General features: G+C 40.4%; 1 protein-coding gene across 1 annotated transcript in view; it reads right to left on the reverse strand.

The window, feature by feature from the left end:
* The window catches only part of shank2b (SH3 and multiple ankyrin repeat domains 2b), a 334,629-nt gene extending 313,933 nt beyond the window's left edge, over window positions 1-20,696 (reverse strand). Inside the window, exon 1 of the mRNA XM_026194263.2 lies at window positions 20,364-20,696. The gene's annotated coding sequence lies outside the window, so the exon portion shown is untranslated. The remainder of the gene's footprint in view (window positions 1-20,363) is intronic.
* Between the last annotated feature and the right edge of the window lie 2,819 nt (window positions 20,697-23,515).

Below are 23,515 nucleotides of genomic sequence, written 5' to 3' on the forward strand. Positions count from 1 at the left end.
ACACGTGCACTCCAGCCTAACCCCCAGCTTGCCAGAAACTGCAGCTTATTAAGGCTAATTGGCTTCTTTATGGACCCTCAGCTCATTATCTGGACATTTTCAGAACCCTTATAGGATCTGTTTGGCCATCATGTGAATCTGGAATATATACCACACGTCTCGGGGTTATGATTAAGCTCTTGTCTGGTATTTCGGGTACTGTATGATTAAATTCACTGCACTTTGTATAATGCAATCTTATATTGCAACTGTTTTCACTGCAATGTACATTTTTAAAACTATTTCTATAACAACACTAATTCAATGTACTTCGTATCGTATTAATGATGGATAAGCGTTTTTGTGAAATTCAAATCACACTTACATAAGAGCTTTACAGCAAATATTACTACATTATTGTTTATATTATTGCAGAGTCTTTACCACTCCACATGCAAGGTCTTAAATAATCAGGCCCCATCTTATCTTAATGACCTTGTAGTACCATATCACCCTATTAGAGCACTTCGCTCTCGCTCTGCAGGCCTACTTGTTGTTCCTAGAGTATTTAAAAGTAGAATGGGAGGGAGAGCCTTCAGTTTTCAGGCCCCTCTTCTGTGGAACCAGCTTCCAGTTTGGATTCAGGAGACAGACACTATCTCTACTTTTAAGATTAGGCTTAAAACTTTGCTTTTTGCTAAAGCATATAGTTAGGGCTGGACCAGGTGACCCTGAATCCTCCCTTAGTTATGCTGCAATAGACGTAGGCTGCCGGGGATTCCCATGATGCATTGAGTTTTTCCTTTCCAGTCACCTTTCTCACTTACTATGTGTTAACAGACCTCTCTGCATTGAATCATATCTGTTATTAACCTCTGTCTCTCTTCCACAGCATGTCTTTTATCCTGTCTTCCTTCTCTCACCCCAAACAGTCGCAGCAGATGGCCCCGCCCCTCCCTGAGCCTGGTTCTGCCGGAGGTTTCTTCCTGTTAAAAGGGAATTTTTCCTTTCCACTGTCGCCAAATGCTTGCTCATAGGGGTCATATGATTGTTGGGTTTCTCTCTGTGTATTATTGTAGAGTCTACCTTACAATATAAAGCGCCTTGAGGCAACTGTTGCTGTGAATTGGCGTTATATAAATGAAATTGAATTGAAAAATTACAATATAAATTGAAAATATATGTTGTTAGTGTTTGTAATTATCTTTGTGACACAAGCCTTCCTGTCTGTGCTCATAAACAAACATGTTTCTCATCGATGGACCACAAAACAAGACACTTTTTCGTCAGTGGTTTATTTATGGAATGGAGTGATTAACAGCTACAGTGAGTTCATCAGTTAACAGAAAAGGAAAAATACTGACTAATGAATCCCTACAGCCTACAGTATGAGTCGGTGTACTAAACGTACCCACGTGTTGCCTGATTCTGTCTTCTGTCAGAGTAGCAGCTTATTTTTACTGTTCTTAGGCAATACAAGCCTGTGCTAATAAAAATACACTTAGTGTTACAACCTACAGTATAACATGTCAGAAAGTAACACAGTATACTTGCTTGCTTGATTGATTGATTGTGGATAAGGACCAAAACATGATTGTGGCCAGTCACAAAAGAATGAGCAAATGCTGTGAACACAAATCTTTCCACACAGTAGGAGTGGGTGATCTGAACCAAAAAAAACCCTGACACCAGACAGCTCTTTCTAACAAGAAATTTAAGCTATTACACTAAACCAGACTTCACATGGCGCTCATAGTAGAAAGCTCACTGAGGTTCAACTCAATTTCTAATTCAATAATTTAGTTTTGTTAATATGACACTAAATCACAGCAGCAGTTCCCACAAGGTCCTTTATACTGCAAGGCATACAATAATACAATAACACAACTCAACAATCATATGACCCCTTATGAGTAAGTGCTTTGTTGACAGTGAGAAGGAAACAGTCCCTTTTAACAGGAAGAACCTCTCTAGCAGTACCAGGCTCAGGGAGGGGTGGCCATGTGCCACAACTAGTTGGAGGTCAGGGAAGGAAGACAGGACAAAGACACACTGTAAAAGAGAGGGTCAGATATTAATATCAACTAATGATTAAATGCAGAAAAAAAGGTGAGTGAAGAGGAAACACTCAAACATTGCATCACGGCAGGCCCCCAGCAGTCTAGGAATATTGCAGCGTAACTAAAGGAGGATTCAGATTCTCACCATATGCTTTGTCAAAAACTAAAGTTTTTAACCTGATCATAAAAGCTAAGAACGTGTCTGTCTCCTGACTAACTTTAGAGATATTGAACAAATGAAAAAAGCAGTTCTTAAAGAAGTTTATACTAAGGGACAAAAAATTACTCCAAGATTATTTACAGTGTTACTGGAGACCAAAGCAAAGCTATCCAGACTAAGCATACCGAAAGATTTTCAGGGCCGAGTACAATAACCTCAGTTTTATCTGAATTTAGAAGCAGAAAGTTCGCGGCCATCCAGGTCTTTATGTCTTTAAGACATTCCTGCAGTTTAACTCATTGGTGTGTGTTATCTGGCTTCATGGACAGATAGAGCTGGGTGTCATCTGCATAGCAGTGAAAATGTATGCTATGTCTTCTAATGATGCTGCCTAAGGGAAGCATGTATAGTGTAAACAGAATTGGTCCTAGCACTGAACCCTGTGGAACACCATGATTGACCTCAGTGTGTGAAGAGGACTCTCCATTTACATGCACAAACTGGAGTCTATTAGATAGATATGATACAAACCACTGCAGTGCAGTACCTGTAATACCTACAGCGTGCTCTAATAGTTCTAATAGGATATTATGGTCAACAGTATCGAACGCTGCACTGAGGTCTAGCAGGACAAGCACAGAGATGAGTCCACTGTCAGAGGCCATAAGAAGATCATTTGTAACTGTAAATGCAACACTGGCACGGCTTTGTTGAAGAATTTGTATTTCATCAGTCAGGGGTTTGGTGGCTGTGCCCAAGCTTTTAAATGTTAAAACTATATTGATATAAATAACACTGTCATAATCTATACCTGTGATGAAATCATTTTGATATATTGCTAAAATTCAATATATTCTCCAGTCTCCTGCAACACAGTGGTGCAGCGGTTAGCACTGGTTAGAATTGTGGTTACTCTGGATTCCTCCCACAGTCCAAAGACATGGGTGTTATGTTAATATTACATAAAGTCCTTAAAGCATATAGAAAAAATACTGTATTAAAGCATGGCCAACTCTGGTATGCAGTTTAAAGTGTTTTGAATACAGTAAATGCCATTCTCCACTAAACCAACATGCTAATACGAAGCCAGTACAAAAATCATCCTGGACTTTGATTAGCGCAAAAAACTAAGGGTATAAAATTTCATTTTCAGTTTTTTTGAAAATCAATCTTTTCATTTTAATTGTAGAGAGATTTGTCCAGTTTCTGCAGACAAGTCAGTCATTGTATTTGTCATAGCAAGTAACAGTTAAGTAGACTAGCAACTGCTAATTTCATACAATGTGCAACAAGTTATTTCAGAATACTTGCCCCCATTTTATGTAAAAATGTCATGAAAATACAACAAAAACCAACTGAATGATCTGTAAGCAACAAAACAGCATAAAAGAACAAAGGCCTCGATTCTATGCAGCTGATACCTCTTTTAAGTGAATGTGGAAGCCATCCTTCTCATGGATCTTTCCTGTGAATATTTCCAACCACTGTACTACATACAGACATACATAGATACAGTGGGGACATATAGGAAATGAATTATTTATATGTCCTGTAAAGGCTAAAAGTGGGTCAGTGTACTGAGAGGTACAGAACGAACAATCTTGACTATAACCCCCCCACCAACAAAAAAAAATATCAGTAAAATTTAGTTTCATTTTAATAATCTCTAAATTAAAAACTGCCTTAACTCAAAATGGCTAAACCCCCCATAAAATGAGAGGTAGCAAAAATTAGTTAAAGGTAACATCTCTGGTTGCTCATGCTAAAGCACATAGTTAGGGCTGGATCAGGTGACCCTGAATCCTCCCTTAGGTATGATGCAGTAGGTGTAGGCTGCTGGGGGATTCGCATGATGCATTGAGTTTTTCCTTTCCAGTCACCTTCATCACTCACTATGTGATCATACATCTCTCTGCATTGAATCATTACTAATACTGATAATAATGTGTAAGTGTATGCCAACCAAAGCCCAACAGCCTGAGCCAAACCTTCAACAGGTAACAAAAAGAGGGATAAGCAGTCAGTCTTACAGCCTTAATTTCAACATATTTATGTTTGTAAAGACGAATCAACGTTTCTTTGAAGTCTCTTTGGACTGAATTTCAATATTGTTTTGCGTTTGTATTCATACAAAAAACAGTAAAAGAAAGATTGTGCGTGTGTGGGATTTGTGTTAATCTGTGGAACTGTAGCCTCAAGTTTATATTGTTAACTGGTAACTATGTGACACTGAGTTTTAGGTCATTTTACAGAGTAACAATGTAAAGTAACGAGCAGTGTAACAAATCGCTTTCTCCTGTCAGTTATGAATTAACATATATACATAATGTATGATATATGACTTTTTTCATTAGCTCCCCCAACGCTCTTTATAGGTCAGCAGTTCAGAGAGTCCCTATATGATCATCTATTTCTAATATTGTTGGTTTCCAAGTGCTGGAATTATACACCACAGTTAGCATAACCTGTAGGAACAAACGCAGTGATACCGGCCCAAGCAGAGATTGAAACTCAAAGCTCCATCTTCTAGCACATTTTCAGGGCTTTATTGAGTGTTGACTTTCTCTTGAGAAGGTTACCACCTTCACGGGTCAAGGTTATCCTCTTTGAGTTCTGCCACTTTTCATTTCTGCCATCTAATCAGAAGCAGCATCTACTGCAATGTGAAAGGCAGCAGGTCAGAGGACTGTGATTTCGAAGCAGGACCTTCCGTTTCTCTCTGTATGTCTCTTTGATTTAGTGTCTGCTCTGCCTGAATTTGTGCCCTGATTCTCAGTTTTCTTTGCCAAATTTGTTCACTTGGCTGGTAATTTGTTTGCTCACTCAAAAACTTGGAACCCCACCTCCCACACACAAGCACGCAAACGCACAAACACATACACACACACACACACGCACTCACTCAGACATTTTTATTTTTCAGTGTCCCACTTTTTATCTCAAAGCACTCATATTGTCATCTGCCTAACAGACTGTATATGCTCATCTCCTTTGTATTAGTAGCCATCTGGGTCCACACTTAAATGAGTCCAATTTAAAAAGAAAAGCAACTCATCGCGGTCACAATGAAACTTCTATACTGGGAAAACACTCTTATCGAGCATCCCATGTCAATGTTTGTTGAAATAACAGCAAAAAAGCATAAGGTTAAAAAAAATGTCGAGGAAAATGGAGGCTGAAATCAGCAGCAGCTCAGAGAAAAGTGAGTAAAAAGTGTCCAATCAGTCACAGGCAGGGAGATGGGGATGGGGGGTTGGGGGCAATCAATGAAACTGCGTGAGATAAATGACACAGATTTAAAGGCTGTGAGATGAACAGAGAGAATAAGCACCATCCTGCATAAACACAATTGCAAGGTTAGTGAGTGGTTGGATAATGAGATATAATGACCATGAAAACATTGCACTGAAACCAACTGAATTCTCATTTATATTATTATTTAAGGTGCTAGAATGAAAGACGTCAGAGGTTTCAACAGGAAATTAAATCACTGGAGTATTCTATACACGTCTATGGTTAAATATTATCAGCTTTAAATATTCACATTTACAAAAAACCTCATATCATATTTCATATGGGGTCTATGTATTCTGCAAACTTTCACATGTCGTACAGTGAATATCGTTTGTCTCATGGGTTGTCGTCTTTAAGACTTCTACACTGAGTGATACGAATTGCTTGTTACATGCAAATTCCATTTATGATTACGCAACATGGTAAACACACAGCATCAGCATTAATCACATCAACTCATCCACCTACAACAGTTTTCCTCCCCACTAGTGTCCCTGAAGTGAAAAAAGAGTGGGTGGGGGAGGGGTAGTCCTTTGTGAAATTTGTTTCCTGCTTGTTGTTTATTTTATGTTCCGTGTGCATCTCTGTGCTGCGCTAGGAAATTTACAATGTCATAAAATATTACTAATTCTGCCTCTACCACTTCATTCTTGAGGATGTCATTCAAATGACAAATGCAAGATTTGATTGGTTGAATAATGCAGAGTCTGTTTTAAAGTTGCAGAAAAGGCCCATTTATAAACAAAATTATACGACACAATAACCTGAAACACAGTTACTTCCAATATCTCCTGTAAGGTTTGGACCTAGAATTAGAGGCTGTAAATAATTTATTATATTCTTGTAGAGTAAATGCATTTAGCAGTTATTGTATGTTTCAGTAGAATACGATTACACAGTAAAGTTGCTGTTGATGCAACTGCCTTTGCACACAGTCAAATCTCTAAGGAAGGGTGGGGAGGAGAAACGGGGCAAAACAAACAAGTAAGCAGCTGAGGATCAAAGATGATGTGATGTGATGAGTCACTACAACAGTTAAACATGATCCCGGTTTGTACTTGTTATTGGTTGATCAGCTGGTTCTGCTATATAATCAAACTTCCTATCAAGGTTTAGTTTTTGCACAACACATGCTCTGTATTTATTACCAAATGGATTTAAAAAAAAAAAAGACATTCAAGCTCTGTCATGTAGCACGGGGAGCATCTGCACATCCATCACACAGATGTTCTATGAAAGTACAGGAAGAGTCTTAAAGCCACTCCAGGATTGTCTTGGTGAAGAACGAGGAAGCACTGTTTCAATGCTGTACTCTGTAAACTCTCTGAACTCTTTCATTCCTTTTTTCTAACTAGTCTGTATAATTCCTGGGACTCCTCCTGTTTTTCAACTCGGTCCATCACAAACCCACAACATAATGCAGTGGCAAACATCAGTGATGGTTATATTTGCAGCAGAAAGAAAAGGTTAGCAAATGACGACTGGTAAAAATACAAACATCACAGTGTGTTTACATCTCTACTGGTCCTACTTGCAACGTGTATGCTGCAAACCCGTTTTCATTTTGGTGGCACATCGTTTTTAAGCTTTTTAAAGAAGATGGAAGAGTATTAAAGTAATCAAAGTAATCCATTCCTTCTGCATACTGACATGCCTGTTTCTCCATGTAGGTCGTGTGTTTATGCTGAGGTGGATCACTGAGAAATGAGTGATAATGTCCTAAGAGAGCAGCCTGACAGCTAAAGAAAAAAAAGAATTTCACTAAAGAAACTGAAGTGTCAAAGGATTAAACCAAAATGGCCACACCTTTCCAAACAAACAGAAAGTGGTGTATCCACTTAAACATAAACTGTGGTTCACCTTACAAGAAAGAAAAAGGCTGACATCGGAGTTAATACCAAAGAAGAAGAAAGCAGATGGAGGACAAAGGAGCACCTGATCACTAAGTCCATGATGAGAAACACACAGCAGTTACTCAGTAAAGCAAAAAACATCCTTAAGTGGGCCAAGTAATGTGAGTAAGAATAGGATAGGATTTATTATTTCTATTTAATTCTGAAATTGCAATGAAACTGGAGGTTTCAATCTCAGTAACCACTCAACAACATCACCGAGCACTCGGGGAATGATCAATTTTCCCTTATTAGCAACTGACTTCACAACGACTGCCTGCACCCACAACTGGTCAGGGAATACACATTTTATCCTAGTGACTGGTGGTTACCAGGAGGTCACTAACTGGTCACCTGTGTGACTGGGGCCTCAAGCCCAAACATTCCCACATTACCAAAATAACTATAAGTGTTTGTACAACGGGAAATTATGAAAGGATCTAAAAGTGGGCACTGTAGTCAAAGTTTTTTGGGATAATGTATGCAGGTAAGAAGCATGAAATATAGACCCAATATCAATCCTCCAGTGCAATCCGCTGCGTCACAAGTACCAGTCTGAAGCGGCAGTGGGCATGCTGGTGATTCCCTGCCAAGACTAAAGATCAGCCTTTTCCCCAACAGATGCGAGTCACAGCAGGAGAGGGCAACAAGCACGCCGGGTGGGCGAAGAGATAGAGAGAGAGAGAGAAGTAAAATAAAAACTGGGGGGAGTGAGGGGACAGGAAGGGAATGAGAAAGTTTTGAAGCACGACAGATTGTCAACCACCTCCTCCCTCCCATCTTCTCCATATCTATACAATCTCTCACTTTCATAGTTATCCTCATTTGCTGTATGCCTCTCTTAAACTGCTTTTATACATGGACATCAGTTCAGTTCAATGCATTTACTTATTTACTGTTACGACCCGGCTCAAGAGTTGCAACACAAATATGGAGACTAATACCAGAATTTCACAGAGATGAGGTTTTATTTTAAATTATATAGGGGGTTAGCTAAAATAGCTGGTGTGCTTCCCCGAAAGCCTGCCTCAGGTACGCCTTTATCCACACCTCACCAGGTGTGATCAATTAGCAACAGCTGAATACTCTTGCACTGCCGCTGCAAAGAGATTAGGGGCTGCAGAGGGGCGTAACATTATTTGTATGCTACCGAATCACAAGGACAATCAACTCAAAGCACTTTATATCACAAGCTAAAAACTCTGCAACAGCACACGTCTCACAGCGTCAGGAGAATCCCATCCTGTCTCTGTCCAGAGTTGCCCTTTCACACATGTAGCCATGCAACAGGAGATGGTTTGTGTCAGACACATTCTCACTACCTCAGATTGGTTTGGGGCAAGGATGCTGCCTAGACAGAGCGTGCATGAAGAAGGACAGAGAGTAGCCTGCTCTATTCACTCAAGCAGTCAATCAGACATTACAAAGACTTTTGGCTAGCGACCCTACGGCGTACATTTCTAATAAGAGTGATGAGCGACTCCTTCAGGGCTGATAGAGGGTTTGGACCCTGACATCAAAGTTTAACTTTGATCACGTCTGAAGACAAGTTCAAAGTTTGCTCTCTCTCGTTCTCTCTCACACACAAACATTTCCTGTTGTCCCCTCCCCTCCCTCGGCTCTGTGTCAGAGAAGAGCTAAATGAGGAGCAGGAAAGGGCAGCACTCTCCAGAGACATGAGGGCGACTTCTTACTGGCAGCTCAGGTTTTCCATTTAGTTTCTGTCTAATAGTCTTATATTTATCTTTATTATGGTAAGGCAGATGTGGATTTCTCTTCTGGCTTCACATTTCCCAGAATGACTCAAGAACCCTTAAAGTGAGGAAGAAAAAAATCTCTTTTATTTCAGTCAAGCTACAGAGCTCATAAATCTGGCTTGTAAACTCCTTCAGAATGGCAGCATCTCCTGTGGCTGCATTAAACCTTGGTTTACTGAGGCAATTGTAAGTGCAGATAATAGTGTCTTTTTTTCTACAGCAGATCTGTCCATTCAAAAGATGCATCATACAAAACACATCTAATACTAGTGTGCTTTTCCAAATGCTGCAGGTTTCACACTTTAGATGCACAGGCTTAAAGCACATATGCACTTCTCTGCTTTAATTATTAAGTATTATTCACCTCTGGCTCTCTTCCACAGCACGTCTTTGTCCTGTCTTCTTTCTAAAAGGGAGTTTTTCCTTCCCACTGTTGCCAAAGTACTTACTCATAGGGTGTCATATGAGGGTTGGTGTTTTTCTTTGTTGTCTTTGTATCGCTGTGTGTTCTTTACGTTACAATATGAAGCACCTTGAGGCAACTAAATTTAATTGAAGGTTCCTCAGTCTTTTGTCTTAGGAAAAGACTTTAGGGTTTGTTAAATTTTGAATTAGTCAGCTGATTATTAACACTATCTTAAAAAAAACACACACACTAAAACCCCAATATTCAAATTCCCAGTGTCTCCAAAACATGGCTCAATGTGCCTGGAAAGAATCCAAGAAACATAACAGCTAATGGGAGGAGGAGGAGGAGGAGTACACCGGGAACTTGTTGAGCAGCCATTTCCAAAGTCAGGAGTCATAAAAACCCAATCTCAGATCTTTATTTTAATTGAAATACAAGAGACAGTGATGTATTTCTTTTAAATATTTAAACAAAACATAAACAACACAGGATGTTGACTATAAATGTTAAGGCATAAACAATGTGTAAGGCCAGTGTTTGACCCACCTGCCACTGGAACACTTGGTTAGTGTCACCTGTTACCTTAGCACTCAATGCTCTCGTCTAGATATTGAACATATTTGGTCAATATTTGATCATCTTTAACCTGTATATTTTAGTTTATTAAATTTTTTTTATCAAAATAAAGCTGGTTACAGTAATAAAAATATAACATTCACATTTTTAAAATGTTAGAGGGTCTATTTCCTTATTTTTTCACCTGAAGTAGATGTATAACTCTGCAGTAAAGTCACAGTTAACCACCCAGCCCCAGTATTTCCCAGCCAGGTGTCTGTTTGTGGTCCTTGAGATCTGGACTTCAACTGGCAATGTCTGTACTTGTTTAGTTCAGGAGATATGAGGTGAACCTTCATGATCTGGAGGTTCACTCCAATCAGAATCTGCAACGGACCTAGAATTGCTTCATGTGCTGAGCTTACCAAGGCTGCAGGGACAACCAGCACCGTTAGAGTTCATCCACAGCAGAGCACAGAGCTGATTATCAAGTTACTGGCATACCTGGCAATTTAAATATTTGCTTAGGAACAAACCATATGCAAAATTGGTTGGCTTGCTTCCTCCATTCAAGTGCACATGTACATAAATGCACATAATATTACCTATGCTAGAGGTTAGGCTTAATGTTAAAATAAGGTTTAACCAACGTTTAAAACCAAAGCTATTAAAGTTGCGTGTAATTTCGTAGATGAATCCCAAGCTTGTTATTCTATTTATCATCCCCCTTTATTTTGTGCTTTTTCCTCTCTGTGGTCTCTCTCCGTGCATCCCTGGCCCTGCACCTAAAGGCTTCTGATCTGCAGCTTCTAGACTCACCAACCCGAGTGTTTGCACTTCTCTGTTCCGGATAAGCCAGATGGCTACCTTCCCTGACTCTAGTTCTATTTATTCTTGTTAAAATGTAGTTTTCTTCCCCGCTGTCTCAAAGTACTGCTTGAAATAAATTATAATCTTTCTCTTTGTGCTATAGTAATACAATTTGACTTTTGCAATACAGTTCGAACTATCGGATGCTGTCAGTGGTGAGTTTTCTTTTAATTTCTGATTAAATCTGATGCTCTCCTTAGCATTTATTACCCAACATTATTGCACATTTAATACCATATTTAATATATATATATATATATATATGAACTATAAACTATAAAAGAAATTTGTTGTAACAATGCTTCTTGCCAATAAAGCTTTCTATTGGAAAATGTCTTTATTGCTCCTTAAATGGTGCCACATTTGTAAAGAAAATATTTTTTGGGAGTTCAGTATGTTGGTTGCACCCATGAAAAAACTACTGCAGCCTATTCTTCTATCGACTCTTGTTTTGAGCTTCTGGTACTGCGGTGCTGATAACAAGGCACCTGGTTTTCACCACCTGTGAGCATAGACCTTGCTAAAGTGGTCAATAGGTGTGTTTGACCAAGCATACCATGATCGACTGGTCTGTATTGCCATAGAGCAACTTCAGGCTGGTGTTCTGCAACTCCGGGCTGCAGCATTATTTGGAGTGAGCCATGGTACTACCTGCAAACTGAAGGCCAAGTTACATTTAAGAGGAAATGTCAGAAACAGGCCACGTCCCAGTGTACAGTATAGTACTACTGTAGGCAGTCTTCTACAGATTTTAAATCAAGGTTTGCAGGACAATATGGCCGACGGCTCTCTAACCCAGACAACCAGGAAGAGACTGCACACAGCCAATCTCCGGTATCATAGGGCTGCCAGGAGGCCTGTCATGATTATGTTTCAGTATCAGGCTGTTTGTGCTGGTGTTCACAGCATGGACATGGAACCTGAACATGTGACAAAATTCTGCAGCTTGGGTCATAACTTGCACTCCGTTAAGTGCTCATATTACCCCAGTTCTTCAGAAGCTTCACTGGTTGCCCGTAGAAGCCAGGATAAATTTTAAAATCTTACTTCTTACATACAAGTGTATCCATAAATCTGCTCCTTCATATTTGTGTGACCTGCTCCATATCACCACTGTTTCCCGCCCTCTCAGATCATCATCTGCTATTCATCTTACTGTTCCATCCTCACACCTTATTACTATGGGGAACAGAGCTTTCAGTCGCTCTGCTCCTCGGCTCTGGAACTCTCTTCCTCCTGCACTAAGAAATATTGACTCCTTCTCCGTATTTAAGACACAGCTCAAAACACATCTGTTTAAACTGGCTTATTCGCTTTAATGCTGATTTTATCTGTTGCCAAGCTCTGTTTTGTAATTTTAACTTATTTTATGTATTTTATGACTACTGTTCCTTTTATTGATTTTGTTTTTTGTAAGGTGACCTTGGGTTTCTGAAAGGCGCCCTCAAATAAAATGCATTATTATTATTATTATTTATGGATTGTTATGTTCAGCGATGAGTCCAGCTGCATACGGCAGTTGGATTCCCACAAAGACTTGGAGAACACTATGATGACAGCTGCAATGATAGGGTAACAGCTTTCAGTGGAGGCATTGTGATGGTGTGGGGCAGCATCTCTCTCACTGGAGACACAAGGCTTGTAATCATTGGACACAATCTCTGTGGAGCGAGATATCAAGACGGCAACCAATGGCAATTCTAAATCTCCACCTGTCGGTAATACCGATTAATGGTATACTGAGGTCCTCAGGTCTCCTCTGCTAGCATTAGCCATGGCCCAGGTAGAGTGGTGGAGTGCAAAATAAAGAAGGGGTAGCCATCCCACAGCAGTATGTAACCAGCGTGAGGATGGGTTGCATGGTTCTTTCACATGTTACTGAGGAGCCTGGTGTCGTGATTTGATTTGTTATATGAATAAAACTGAACTGAATTGGAATACTATATGTGCACATCATAATACAATATCTGTACGACCGCTGTGAATGCATATGCAATGCACCAAAAAATTCAAGACATTTTTCATCTTTGTTGCATTGACTTCAGAGTTGGAAAATTGAATGTAGTTAATGGGAGTTGTATGCACTTACATCAAAAGACTGATACCAGATTCTGAAAGGAAGGAAATAATTACACTGTAAACAGTACTTCCTGAAAACCATAGCGAAGAAGAAGAGTTTTACAGCATATAAAGAGGCAGTAATTAGGTTTAACATTTACCATATCTTTTTACAGTAACAGTGCTTTTTGAAGCCATTGAGATACTCTGGGACGCAGAACACTCATAGACTAATAATTTGTAAGTCAGACAATAAACCAGTTTTATAATAGAGTTAGAATAGAATTCAACTTTATTGTCATTGCACATGTCACAGGTACAAGGCAACGAAATGCAGTTTGCATCCATCCAGAAGTGCTTTAGCCATGATATAGATATATTACAATATATATTAGCAATAATATAGATATGTGAGTGTATGTTATAATGTACACGGTATGAAGTATGTTATGAATATGCTATAACTATAAGTATGTACAGGCTGTAGTGAGTACAAGCTATGTACAGGCTATGAACAGGCTATAAATAAAAAAAAAAACTATACAGAAATCTGAGATATACAGTTATACAGAAATGTGAACTATGCAGGTTATAAACAGTTGTAGAATTAAAAATTATCGTATTGTACAGAATGATTATTTACACAGAGCTATACAGTAGTGCAGTTAAGATAAGTGAGATATGTGGATAATTTCTACAGAGGCTGTATAAAGTGCTAGTGGTTGTGAGTGGTGGTTCAGTCCATGTTATTATTGTGTGTTTGAGGGTACAGTTGTCCATTGTGTGTGTGTGTGTGCAGGTGGTTGTGGGTGTGTGTAAATGGTAAATGGTAAATGGCCTGTATTTATATAGCGCTTTACTAGTCCCTAAGGACCCCAAAGCGCTTTACATATCCAGTCATCCACCCATTCACGCACACATTCACACACTGGTGATGGCAAGCTACATTGTAGCCACAGCCACCCTGGGGCGCACTGACAGAGGCGAGGCTGCCGGACACTGGCGCCACCGGGCCCTCTGACCACCACCAGTAGGCAACGGGTGAAGTGTCTTGCCCAAGGACACAACGACCGAGACTGTCCAAGCCGGGGCTCGAACTGGCAACCTTCCGATTACAAGGCGAACTCCCAACTCTTGAGCCACGATCAGTGTATGTCCAGTCCATGTGTTAACGTGGGTCAGATGTCAGGAGGCAGAGTTCAGGAGTCTGACAGCTGTGGGGAAGAAGCTGTTCCGGTACCTGGTGGTCTTAGTCCGGAGGCTCCTGTAGCGCCTCCCAGAGGGCAGGAGGGGGAAGAGTCCATGTGATGGGTGACTGGGGTCTTTGATGATTTTCCCAGCCCTTTTCAGACACAGCTTCCTGTAGATGTCTTTTATGGCAGGAAGTGGTGCTCCGGCGATGCGCTGGGCAGTTTTCACGACCCTCTGCAACGCCTTCCGGTCTGAGGCAGAGCAGTTCCCGTACCAGACTGTTATACAGTTGGTCAGGATGCTCTCGATGGTGCAGCGATAGAAGTTCACCAGGATGTCTGAGGACAGGTGGTTCTTCCTCAGAGTCCTCAACAAGAAGAGCCTTCTTGACCAGCTTGGAGCAGTTGGTCGTCCAGGTGAGATCCTCGGAGATGTGGACTCCCAGGAACTTGAAGCTGCTCACACGCTCCACAGCCGTCCCCTTAATGTAGATGGGTGGATGTGGGTCAGCATTGCTCCTGTAGTCCACGATGAGCTCCTTGGTCTTCTCAGTGTTAAGCAGCAGGTTGTTTGTGTCGCACCACTCAGCCAGACGATCCACCTCCTCCCTGTAGGCGGCCTCATCGTTGTCACTGATGAGGCCAATCACCGTGGTGACATCTGCAAACTTAATGATGGTGTTGGAACCATCAGCAGGTCTGCAGTCGTGGGTGAAGAGGGAGTAGAGGAAAGGGCTCATCACACAGCCTTGTGGTACACCGGTGTTCATCGTGATTGTAGATGAGCAGCGGTTATCCAGCCGGACATGTTGGGGGCGGTTGGTCAGGAAGTCCAGTAACCATTTGCAGATGAGGGAACTGATGCCCAGGTCTGTCAGCTTCCTGATGAGTTGTGAGGGGTGGATTGTATTGAATGCTGAACTGAAGTCTATAAACAGCATTCTGGTGTAGGTGTTGTTGTTGTCCAGGTGTGAGAGGACAGAGTGCAGTGCGATGGAGACTGCATCCTCTGTGCTCCTGTTCTGGCGGTATGCGAATTGGTGGGGGTCCAGGGTGGGGGGCAGACAGGATTTGAAGTGTGCTAGGACCAGCTGCTCTAAGCACTTTGTGATGATGGGGGTGAGTGCTACTGGGCGGTAGTCATTGAGGCTAGATGGGTTGGAGTTTTTGGGCATCAGGACGATGGAGGTGGATTTGAAGCAGGCCAGTACCACAGCGTGGGCCAAGGACAGATTGAATATGTCTGTGAGCACTCCTGCAAGCTCCCCAGAACACGCTCTGAGAACACGCCCGGGGATGCCATCAGGACCTGCAGCCTTGTGGACATTGATCCTGCTCAGCACCGCTCTTACATCGGTGGGGGAGAGAGTCAGAGGTTGGTGGTCTGGCGTCACGTCTGCTTTGGTTGTGGTTGTTGGATTCCCTCGCTCAAAACGAGCATAAAGGTTGTTGAGCTCGTTGAGGAAGGAGACATCAGAGGATGCGGGGGAGGGTTTGGTGGTCCTGTAGTCTGTAATGATCTGGAGTCATTTATGTTGGAAGTGATAGCAGAGCTGTACGTTTTTTTCAGAAATCTCTGTCAGAACATGCTATATCATGTTTAGGTGGAAGCTAGCGAGCTAACTTCCTGCTAACTTCTAACTCTGTTAAATGTAATAAATTCTGTTTTCATGGATGCCTGGATGTTAAACTTAATTGTTGCACCTGGTAAAGCAGCAACATCGATCATTTTTTTTGTTTTTAGCTCTCAGTGATGCCGCAGTGATCATTTGACTTTGGGACCTGAAGGAGATGGAGTTTTGGACCCAGATTACTCAGCAAGGCTCCTGACTACGGTAGCCGTAATGCTCTGACAATTCATCAAGCAGTGCAGCTTCGTAGCTTACCAAAGTCGGGCTAAAACATTTTTGACAGATTTGTGTACCACATAAAATTGGTTCGAGGTCAGTAAGCACAACCAGTGTTGCCAATTTAGCGACTTTGTCGCTATATTTAGCGAGTTTTCAGAGCCCCTTAGCAACCTTTTTTCTAAAAAGCGACTAGCGACAAATCTGGCGACTTTTTCTGGTGTTATTGGAGACTTATTTATGACGACTTTTTGACGTGAAAACGCCTATCGCTCTTACTCTCAACAAGCAGCGGTGCTGCGGTGGGCACCTCACCCGTGCCAAAGCACTCACGGGCGGAGGATAGTCCTCCCCCAGCTGCTATCAGGGCAGGAGACGTTCACCCCTATGCGTCCAAAGTGCAAATGAATGGCACATGAGCGAAGCTGCTGCTCCCGCACTGACTGTAACGCAGTCAGTTCTTCTTTTACTGTTATGCTGTTTTGTGGATCACAAGGTTTAAAACTACTTATAAACACACACACACACAAAGTAACCTCACCAGAGTGCCTATTTCGGGTCACTTTTGCCGGTCCAAGCCCAGATAAAGGAGCAGGGTTGGAATTGTGACATTAAAAAACAATAATTACTAAAAGAAATTTCTAGCGACTTTTAGGACAGCCAATAGCGATTTTCCTTACTGAGGAGTTGGCAACACTGAGCACAACCAAAATTCATACATAAGGCGCACTGACGATTTTTGAGAAAATTAAAGGATTTTAAGTGCGCCTTATAGTGCGGAAAATACAGTGTATGTAACTTTTAATATACAGTTACTCTTGAAACAGACCTTTAAATTTGTAATTTCTAATTGTATGACATAAAATAGAAGACAAGAATAGAGCTGAAGAAAGACTTTTCAGACCACTGACAACATCTAAGAGAACCAACAAGCCTTTTCAGATCAGTGATCTAAGTAGTGGATCTGAGCATGGATCGGTTTCTCTTGTGTCCAGGAAACAAAAACAGGCTGTGGGAGGAAATTGAAAGCTACAGAAATTAATATTCCTTTTCAAAAACCTGTGGCATGATGCCTGAAATACATACTGTAGCACAGAAAGAAGGCAGCAGGTGCAAGCAGTACAACCGTCACACATTAATTAAACATCTCTAGGTAAATGAGGCGGTCCACCCACCTATATGCTTACACCTGACATTTAGGTAAATTAGCCAACAGTAAATGCCAAACCTTGGTTGCTCAGATTGGAAGTCACTTATGAGAGATACAGGGGGACTTAAATGATATGGTTTCATGAAATCCTGGCACAGCTTCCTTTAACAGCACACAAGTAACGTGAATCCTTATTTCTGGAAAAAAAAATGCCTATCTGGCTGAGATTTTTTAAGAATTTTAAAAGAATGAAACTTTGAAATGTTCCCCAGTCCTTAAACTGTTTCTGCAGATATTGTGTAGTACCATTTATTGTTAAAAATTGTCAAACTAAAGCTGGATTAACTTGGAGGATGAAATTCCCACTCAGTGTGCCTAACATGCAAAGAAAAAAATCCCTGGTTTAAGAACAGGAGGGTACACAAATCCCTGGGAGAGCTGTGTCAGGATGGGCATCTGGTGTAAAAAGTCTGCCAAGTCAAACGTGCCACTCTGCACTGTGGTAACTCCTCGTGAATAAAAGAGCAGCCAAAAGCTGCTTTTTTATGGAATGCCCACCCAGAGGGAAAAAAGCTTTCTTCTGCTACCTCACAGTCAGTCGCATCAAGTTTTTTAGTAAAGAGGAAATAAATAATATGCAAAAAAAAGATAAATAATATGCAAAAATATACTTGAAAATTTGACACAGCTGCTAGCAAAGTGTAGATAATGCCACCGAATATAAGTGTATATATAAAAAGTTTTCTGGAGGAGGTTTCTAAGAACTTAAAAAAATGGATAAAAGGAATTCAAGAATGAAATAGGTGATCTCTCCGGTAACATCACTGTTTCTCCTAATGCATTTATGTCAGGACAGGAAGTCTACCCACATTCAAAGAATTGTGATTTGATACTTTTAACAGATTTTTTGGCTTTTTTGTTGCAAACAAAACCAATCACTAAACAAACGTGATTAAATCCTGGCTAATTTAAATGCATATTTAGTGCAAATTAATGACCTTTTTCCAACATATTTTCTGTAATTTCATGAGATCTGATTAAGGAAACTTTATTTTTGCAGGTTATAATTCTTAGAAAGAAAAACAATGTATTGGCAGGTCACACATGATATAAAATGGAGCAATAAGTAAATCTAGTCATAATGGAGAAAACTAAGAGTGATGCCTAAAAATCTTAAAAACTGCCCAACTATTGGACAATTTTAAACATTTTTCTAATGGATTTTTAAAGGGTTTTGTTGAAAATAAATCAATCACACAATCAATCTAACAAAAAAGTACAAATGGCACATCAGAAAACCCTTTCCATTTTAAAATGCCTCCTTCAAAAAGAAAATGAACCCAACAACATTTCAAGCTCAATTTGGCTCTTTGTCAGTTACAGGGAAATGAACACACTCAGCTGTGAGTCAAAAGACTATTTTCCACTGCAGGAACTAGTGGGCTGCTTAAGGGTTGCCCACAACTTTTTGGTTGGACTGTTTTTGAAATAAAAAGCATCAGCTCCGGATACAGCAGCAATCTAAAATGAAATCTAATGTATTTACTATCCTGTCACTAAACCGTGTCCTCATGTGTACTGGTAGCCATGGTAATGACGTACGGATAGTACGGATGTCATTATGTCGTCACCTGAAGCGTCATCAACATCTCATGGTCTCCAGGTGCTACATAACTGCTAATATAGTCACTTTAAAGGTACAATGCCTATACTAATAGAAGCTGGAGCTACTGCACATGACCTACATTCCCTTTAGTGTTGCAGCTACTTTGGCGCAGAAAGAATTTTCATGGCTGAAAAAACTATTAGACAGCCATTCTTATAAAAATTAGCACTATCACACACATGCTCCTGGGAACAAGGGAAAAACTACTATTGGAGAAACTGTCTTAGCAGTGGCACTACACAATAAGACATATTCCAGGAAATATAAACTTAGTGGTTATGAAAACATTTATCAGTGCTTTGCCCCACCCCTTACCCCCACCGCCCAAGTGGTAGGACATTTGCCTGCCCATCATGGTCAAAATTAAATAATGCCCAATATAGTTGTCTTGTTTAGTCTAAAATTATTTTTGCCTCGTTCATCATACATGTAAGGATATTCAGTTTACTATCACAAATACCTGGGACAGGAAGAAAATATCAGAATATGTGAGACGAGTGAATCAGTCCATTTTGATCTTATTGTTTCGGATTCATTGATTTTCTAATTGATAAACTAATACACATTTGCTACCTCGTTTTTTGTATTAAGACTTGTGTTTACAAATTACAAGTTGTAGCTTCTGGCTTATGACAAAGTGAAATATCTATGACCTGTGATGCTGCAGGTTTATCACAGCCATTCCCAAAGAAATTCTCCACACCCTCGTGTGAAATATTCTGCAATCCAATCACTACATTAACTGTGCAAAAAACAACAACAAACACCTGCAGCAGGTACAACACAAGTTAAATTGCACTGTAATAGTTCTCTTATTTCTCTAGCCTGCCTCTTCATTGTGACCTGTGATAGCAGGAAAAGCAAGAGGTGGTCAGAAAGGCAATTAAGATGTTCCAGCAATTACTGCAGCCTGGTGTAGCAGTTAGTGATGCTATTTGCTGTAAGTGTGTTTGACAAGTCAGAATGTCTGCTGTGAAAAACGTAGCTTCAGTTTTCATCATGTATAACATTTCATATGGGAGTTTAATAAAGAGTTACTGTTTCAGTGTAATTTTTACATTTTAATTTGTAGTATGTATATGTATGTATGTATGTTGCTATTATTATAATAAAACAGCCAATTATCAGCTGCTGTTTTTTTTTATTCTAATAGCCAAGAGCTATTAGCTATATTATATAATAATATAACAAATGTGCCTGACCTGTTAGCCACTGATAAAGTTGTTGTTAAAGAAAGGTGGCGCTGAAACGTCTTTAAGTAGGTTAGATTAACCAACATCATGCACAGCTCTAAGTCCCGCTGACTTAACACACATAACTGTAACATTCAGCATATGAGGAGATGCTCCACAAACTCTGTTGCAAGACTTTTAAAAAAGTCCATGTGCTGTGTACAGCTCAGTCAGAAGCTACTGCAGGGTTCTGTTTACTGTAAAAAGTGATAAATAAATAAATGTTTAAAAGCCACATTTTTACCTTGGACGTCTTCGGTGGTGACTCTTCTCAATGATTTATTCCTTTCGCCTTGTTAGCCCCTTCCTCTCTTCTTTCTTCTCTTAGTGAAGCTTCATTTCTCCGACTCTCCGGGCGCACCGAGGACGGTGGAGCGGCTCTGCTCTGGGGAAACTTCCAGCCCAAGTGCGGGTCTGTGGACGGGAGGAGAGAGGGGGCAAGTAGCGATGGGAAGGAGGAGAGAGCGTCGAGAGAGAGAGGAGAGCGAGAGGCGGCGAACGATCTTTAAACCCGATCTTCTGGAGAGAAAGCCGACTGCTGTCGCGCTGAAATTCAATATGAGGCGACAGACACTCGGCGCGGCTCCGTGCGGCACGTCTCCCTGCCTGACAGGGAAACAGGGGAGTGAGAGAGGAGGTGGTGGGAAGGGCGACGGGGGGCCGTGTATTATAGGGACACCAAGAAAGTGCCTTCCTTCAAGACAAGTGGATGTGTGTCTGTGGACGGCAGTCATTTCTGCATCCAGAGCAGGAATCATCCCCACACTGCGTGTACCGTCATTTTAAAAAGGATTCAGATATTTCATTATCAGCAGAGGAGGTTACACTGAAGCCTCTCGCCGTTTAATAAAACATCTTCTTCATTAAAGCCTGGCAAAAGCTGGAGGTTTTCTATGGAGCTCATGAAAAGAAATCAGGTATTAAAGGATCTGAATTTCTTTATAAAAGATGAAGCAACCCCCCTGACACTACATATCACCAGGGTATTATTAAAATATCATACATAGCACAATGTAAGAGCCCATTGAGGAGTTTACACTCTTTTTTTCAAGCATGATAGTGGCCCAAAAGTAACCATCGTAATAGTTAGAATAGTTATAATAATAACTATTTTTTAATGTTGGATTTTGTAACGAGTTGACTGGAACCAGAAGAGGTTATAACAAAAACAAGTTTCCTGATGTCAGGGTGCATTCACACAACACGAAGTTGCTGTGTGCTTCAACAGCGTGGCTTATCATTAACAAATAAGGGTGTCCTTGTGGTAGAAAGAAGACGAAGAGATAATTCCATGGAAAACATTAGCAAATGAAAAGTCTGATAACACAGGGTCATTGCCGTGGTTGAGTTTGACTTCATTGCTTGTTAAAAGTACAAGTTAAAAGGATGTTACAGTGTCCAGCAGCAGCCCTTATACCATTAGAATATTGTGATAAAGTCATTAAAGAGAAACAGTCAGTGTTTTGTTGGGTTGTAAATTCAGTTTCACTGTAACGTTTATTAGAGATGGCACCATACCACTTTTTTATGTCCGATACCGATACCGATATCATAAATTTGGATATCTGCCGATACCGATATGAATCCGATATAGTGTTTTTTAATCAACAAAACTGTTTTTTAAATATCTTGCTGCATTTTGTATAAGTTCATACTCAAGTTTAAAACAACAACTACACTAAAGCTATTCTGTTATACCTGTATGCAAAAAAAAATATTTCATAGTTCAGCAATACTGATCAATCTAATAAACTTAAACCTACACCATCCTCCCTATTCTGGTATTTTAAAGAGTACTTGGCATAAATATTAAGCAACCTAACTAATAGGGTTCCAACTCCCAGCAACAACAAAAATAAATAAATAAAAAATAGGGAACCACCCCTCACGCTCCACCTCATGATGCTTAATCGACGTAATCAACCTTAATTTGATGCCGTGTGAAAAAAAATGCACAGAAATCAATTATTTTTCAAGAAATATTAAATAGATTCAACATCTTTCTTCAACAAAATTGCAGACTGCACAGATGGTACCTTCCCGAAGGAAAAAGTACTATAGCTTACTAGGGTATATATTAGACTTAATAGTCACTATATACAGTAATGGACTTCTATTCATTTTACATCAAATTAAAACTTTGGGTGTCAGATAATTATTTATTAAAAGCTAGACATTTTAAATGAGAATAAGAAAGAAAAGTATGTCTTTGTGCCCCCTTTTCCCTGTTAATGCCCTATCGGCCCCCCTGGCTAAACTTTGCTAGATCCGCCCCTGCACAGTTACCAGCGTCAGCTGTAGAAAAAGATCCTGGTGTAGAAAGTTATATTAAATAAATTCTAACAACAGCTGATCAAGCTTAAACGTGCTGCTGTTGTTCAGCCGCTGGTTTCCTCTTTCTGGTGCAAAGTGGGCCAAAAGCAAACTAGAGACAGAAAAGCTGATCAGCTGATCGTTAAGCAGTTTCATGATTGAAGTAGCAGCAAGAAGAGGCAGTCGCTTGTTAAGCTTAACGCAGGAATGCTTTACAAACATTCAGAGATGGACTTACACACTTGCTTTACTTCTCTCGGGATAACTTTGTCGGAGATGAAATGCCGGGTTGCTAGCGAAGCTCCACATGCTATCCAGACCACCGACAGGTCGGCATGCCACAGCCGCTCTATCACGTGATGCATACTGCTCCGACGTGCTAACGTTCTGAGGTGAGTTACGGCATGTTGCAAGTTTTGTGAGGTGCTTTCGTGATATTTAATGGATCGGATTACATTTTTTATTTTTCTCTGATATCCGATCCAGTAATTTAGGTCAGTATCGGACCGATACCGATACGTAATATCGGATCGGTCCATCTCTAACGTTTATCTTTAGAGACAGCAGAGAGAGCGGGGGAAAGGAGCGACACAGCTAAAGGAGAAAGAGCAAAAAGAGAAACAGGTGAGAAAATAGAAAATATTCACTTTGTAAAAGAACTTATTCACACCAATGGAAGAATTGAACAGAATCTATGTCACACAGCTCGAACAGGATGGCTGCTGATGGCTGAAGTGCAGTGTGATGCAGTGTTTATGTCTGTACTAAATAAAGCTACTTAAACTGCATAAAGTAAAATGGACTGACTTTATGTGGTTGTGAGACTGAAACAACGCTGAGCATGTTTCTCCACTGATCTGATTTACAACATATTTTTTATTTGACCTTCTTTGAAAACTTCTGGTCAGCTCAGCTAAACCTTTGCCTCAGGTTTAAAAAATGAAGTTAGCACAACTCTAAAGCCAGTGTATGATATTGAAAACTGGGCTCTTTCAGTCGTTCTTAGACTCTACAATGTCTTAGGCTGCGTTTAAAGGTAACACCTTAATTTGTATACTGTTAAACTGAGGTTTGCAAAGATGA

Source organism: Astatotilapia calliptera, chromosome 1, assembly GCF_964374335.1.
Source record: "Astatotilapia calliptera chromosome 1, fAstCal68.1, whole genome shotgun sequence".
In the NCBI taxonomy this organism is placed as follows: domain Eukaryota; kingdom Metazoa; phylum Chordata; class Actinopteri; order Cichliformes; family Cichlidae; genus Astatotilapia; species Astatotilapia calliptera.